Genomic DNA, 5,000 nt, shown 5'->3' on the forward strand with positions numbered 1-5,000 from the left:
AGGGTTAGGGTTAGGGTTCGGGTTAGGGTTAGGGTTAGGGTTAGGGTTAGGGTTAGGGTTAGGTACATGCCATGCACAGCTGAGGTTTAGAGTTCCGTCTAGGGTTAGGCCTCTTAGTCTTAGGGTTAGGGTTAGGGTTAGGGTTAGGGTTAGGGTTAGGGTTAGGGTTAGGGTTAGGGTTAGGGTTATGTACCTGCCCTGCACAGCTGAGGTTTAGAGTTCCGTTTAGGGTTAGGTCTCTTAGGGTTAGGGTTAAGTTTAGGGTTAGGGTTAGGGTTAGGGTTAGGGTTAGGGTTAGGGTTAGGGTTAGGGTCAAGTGCATGCAATGCACAGCTGAGGTTTAAAGTTCCGTCAAGGGTTAGGCCTCTTAGGGTTAGGGTTAAGTTTAGGGTTAGGGTTAAAGTTAGGGTTAGGGTTAGAGTTAGGGTTAGGGTAAGGGTTAGGGTTAGGGTTACGTACATGCCATGCACAGCTGTGGTTTAGAGTTGCGTTTAAGGTTAGGCCTCTTAGGGTTAGGGTTAAGGTTAGGGTTAGGGTTAGGGTTAGGGTTAGGGTTAAGTGCATGCCATGCACAGCTGAGGTTTAGAGTTCCGTTTTGGGTTAGGTCACTTAGGGTTAGGGTTAGGGTTAAGGTTAGGGTTAGGGTTAGGGTTAGGGTTAGGGTTAGGGTTAGGGTTAGGGTTACGTACATGCAAGCACAGCTGAGGTTTAGAGTTCAGTTTTGGGTTAGGCCTCTTAGGGTCAGGGTTAGGGTTAAGGTTAGGTTTAGGGTTAGGGTTAGGGTTAGGGTTAGTGTTAGGGTTACCTACATGCCATGCACAGCTGAGGTTTAGAGTTGCGTTTAGGGTTAGGCCTCTTAGGGTTAGGGATAAGGTTAGGGTTAGGGTTAGGGTTAGGGTTAGGGTTAGGGTTAGCATTAGGGTTAGGGTTAGGGTTAGGGTTAGGATTAGGGTTAGGGTAAGGGTTAGGGTTAGGTACATGCCATGCACAGCTGAGGTTATAGAGTTCCGTCAAGGGTTAGGCCCCTTAGGGTCAGGATTAGGGTTAGGTTTAGGGTTAGGGTTAGGGTTAGGGTTAGGGTTAGGGTTAGGGTTAGGGTTAGGGTTAGGGTTATGTACCTGCCATGCACAGCTGAGGTTTAGAGTTCCGTCTAGGGTTAGGCCTCTTAGGGTCAGGATTAGGGTTAGGTTAGGGTAGGGTTAGGGTTAGGGTTAGGGTTAGGGTTAGGGTTAGGGTTAGGGTTAAGTGCATGCCATGCACAGCTGAGGTTTAGAGTTCCGTTTTGGGTTAGATCACTTAGGGTTAAGGTTAGGGTTAAGGTTAGGGTTAGGGTTAGGGTTAGCGTTAGGGTTAGGGTTAAAGTTAGGGTTAGGGTTAGGGTTAGGGTTAGGGTTAGGGTTAGGGTTAGGGTTACGTACATGCCATGCACAGCTGAGGTTTAGAGTTCCGTTTTGGGTTAGGCCTCTTAGGGTCAGCGTTAGGGTTAGGGTTAGGGTTAGGGTTAGGGTTAGGGTTAGGGTTAGGGTTAGGGATAGGGTTACGTACATGCCATGCACAGCTGAGGTTTAGAGTTGCGTTTAGGGTTAGGCCTCTTAGGGTTAGGGTTAAGGTTAGGGTTAGGGTTAGGGTTAGGGTTAGGGTTAAGTGCATGCCATGCACAGCTGAGGTTTAGAGTTCCGTTTTGGGTTAAGTCACTTAGGGTTAGGGTTAGGGTTAAGGTTAGGGTTAGGGTTAGGGTTAGGGTTAGTGTTAACTGCATGCCATGCACAGCTGAGGTTTAGAGTTCCGTTTTGGGTTAGGACTCTTAGGGTCAGGGTTAGGGTTAGGGTTAGGGTTAGGGTTAGGGTTAGGGTTAGGGTTAGGGTTAGGGTTAGGGTTACGTACATGCCATGCACAGCTGAGGTTTAGAGTTGTGTTTAGGGTTAGGCCTCTTAGGGTCAGGATTAGGGTTAGGGTTAGGGTTCGGGTTAGGGTTAGGGTTAGGGTTAGGGTTAGGTACATGCCATGCACAGCTGAGGTTTAGAGTTCCGTTTAGGGTTAGGTCTCTTAGGGTTAGGGTTAGGGTTAGGGTTAGGGTTAGGGTTAGGGTTAGGGTTAGGGTTAGGGTTAGGGTTATGTACCTGCCCTGCACAGCTGAGGTTTAGAGTTCCGTTTAGGGTTAGGTCTCTTAGGGTTAGGGTTAAGTTTAGGGTTAGGGTTAGGGTTAGGGTTAGGGTTAGAGTTAGGGTTAGGGTAAGGGTTAGGGTTAGGGTTACGTACATGCCATGCACAGCTGTGGTTTACAGTTGCGTTTAAGGTTAGGCCTCTTAGGGTTAGGGTTAAGGTTAGGGTTAGGGTTAGGGTTAGGGTTAGGGTTAGGGTTAAGTGCATGCCATGCACAGCTGAGGTTTAGAGTTCCGTTTTGGGTTAGATCACTTAGGGTTAGGGTTAGGGTTAAGGTTAGGGTTAGGGTTAGGGTTAGGGTTAGGGTTAGGGTTAGGGTTAGGGTTAGGGTTACGTACATGCAAGCACAGCTGAGGTTTAGAGTTCCGTTTTGGGTTAGGCCTCTTAGGGTCAGGGTTAGGGTTAGGGTTAGGTTTAGGTTTAGGGTTAGGGTTAGGGTTAGTGTTAGGGTTACCTACATGCCATGCACAGCTGAGGTTTAGAGTTGCGTTTAGGGTTAGGCCTCTTAGGGTTAGGGTTAAGGTTAGGGTTAGGGTTAGGGTTAGGGTTAGGGTTAGGGTTACGTACATGCCATGCACAGCTGAGGTTTAGAGTTGCGTTTAGGATTAGGCCTCTTAGGGTTAGGGTTAAGGTTAGGGTTAGGGTTAGGGTTAGGGTTAGGGTTAAGTGCATGCCATGCACAGCCGAGGTTTAGAGTTCCGTTTTGGGTTAGGCCTCTTAGGGTCAGCGTTAGGGTTAGGGTTAGGGTTAGGGTTAGGGTTAGGGTTAGGGTTAGGGTTAGTGTTAACTGCATGCCATGCACAGCTGAGGTTTAGAGTTGCGTTTAGGGTTAGGCCTCTTAGGGTTAGGGTTAAGGTTAGGGTTAGGGTTAGGGTTAGGGTTAGGGTTAAGTGCATGCCATGCACAGCTGAGGTTTAGAGTTCCGTTTTGGGATAGGTCACTTAGGGTTAGGGTTAGGGTTAAGGTTAGGGTTAGGGTTAGGGTTAGGGTTAGTGTTAACTGCATGCCATGCACAGCTGAGGTTTAGAGTTCCGTCTAGGGTTAGGCCTCTTAGGGTCAGGATTAGGGTTAGGGTTAGGGTTAGGGTTAGGGTTAGGGTTAGGGTTAGGGTTAGGGTTAGGGTTAGGGTTAGGGTTAGGGTTAGGGTTAGGGTTAGGGTTAGGGTTAGGGTTAAGTGCATGCCATGCACAGCTGAGGTTTAGAGTTCCGTTTTGGGTTAGATCACTTAGGGTTAAGGTTAGGGTTAAGGTTAGGGTTAGGGTTAGGGTTAGCGTTAGGGTTAGGGTTAAAGTTAGGGTTAGGGTTAGGGTTAGGGTTAGGGTTAGGGTTACGTACATGCCATGCACAGCTGAGGTTTAGAGTTCCGTTTTGGGTTAGGACTCTTAGGGTCAGCGTTAGGGTTAGGGTTAGGGTTAGGGTTAGGGTTAGGGTTAGGGTTAGGGTTAGGGTTACGTACATGCCATGCACAGCTGAGGTTTAGAGTTGCGTTTAGGGTTAGGCCTCTTAGGGTTAGGGTTAAGGTTAGGGTTAGGGTTAGGGTTAGGGTTAGGGTTAAGTGCATGCCATGCACAGCTGAGGTTTAGAGTTCCGTTTTGGGTTAGGTCACTTAGGGTTAGGGTTAGGGTTAAGGTTAGGGTTAGGGTTAGGGTTAGGGTTAGTGTTAACTACATGCCATGCACAGCTGAGGTTTAGAGTTCCGTTTTGGGTTAGGACTCTTAGGGTCAGGGTTAGGGTTAGGGTTAGGGTTAGGGTTAGGGTTAGGGTTAGGGTTACGTACATGCCATGCACAGCTGAGGTTTAGAGTTGCGTTTAGGGCTAGGCCTCTAAGGGTCAGGATTAGGGTTAGGGTTAGGGTTCGGGTTAGGGTTAGGGTTAGGGTTAGGGTTAGGGTTAGGGTTACGTACATGCCATGCACAGCTGAGGTTTAGAGTTGCGTTTAGGATTAGGCCTCTTAGGGTTAGGGTTAAGGTTAGGGTTAGGGTTAGGGTTAGGGTTAGGGTTAAGTGCATGCCATGCACAGCCGAGGTTTAGAGTTCCGTTTTGGGTTAGGCCTCTTAGGGTCAGCGTTAGGGTTAGGGTTAGGGTTAGGGTTAGGGTTAGGGTTAGGGTTAGGGTTAGTGTTAACTGCATGCCATGCACAGCTGAGGTTTAGAGTTGCGTTTAGGGTTAGGCCTCTTAGGGTTAGGGTTAAGGTTAGGGTTAGGGTTAGGGTTAGGGTTAGGGTTAAGTGCATGCCATGCACAGCTGAGGTTTAGAGTTCCGTTTTGGGATAGGTCACTTAGGGTTAGGGTTAGGGTTAAGGTTAGGGTTAGGGTTAGGGTTAGGGTTAGTGTTAACTGCATGCCATGCACAGCTGAGGTTTAGAGTTCCGTCTAGGGTTAGGCCTCTTAGGGTCAGGATTAGGGTTAGGGTTAGGGTTAGGGTTAGGGTTAGGGTTAGGGTTAGGGTTAGGGTTAGGGTTAGGGTTAGGGTTAGGGTTAGGGTTAGGGTTAGGGTTAGGGTTAAGTGCATGCCATGCACAGCTGTAGTTTAGAGTTCCGTTTTGGGTTAGATCACTTAGGGTTAAGGTTAGGGTTAAGGTTAGGGTTAGGGTTAGGGTTAGCGTTAGGGTTAGGGTTAAAGTTAGGGTTAGGGTTAGGGTTAGGGTTAGGGTTAGGGTTACGTACATGCCATGCACAGCTGAGGTTTAGAGTTCCGTTTTGGGTTAGGCCTCTTAGGGTCAGCGTTAGGGTTAGGGTTAGGGTTAGGGTTAGGGTTAGGGTTAGGGTTAGGGTTAGGGTTACGTACATGCCATGCACAGCTGAGGTTTAGAGTTGCGTTTAGGGTTAGGCCTCTTA

This window comes from Falco peregrinus, unplaced genomic scaffold (genome assembly GCF_023634155.1).
Source record: "Falco peregrinus isolate bFalPer1 unplaced genomic scaffold, bFalPer1.pri scaffold_24, whole genome shotgun sequence".
NCBI classification, from domain to species: Eukaryota; Metazoa; Chordata; class Aves; order Falconiformes; family Falconidae; genus Falco; species Falco peregrinus.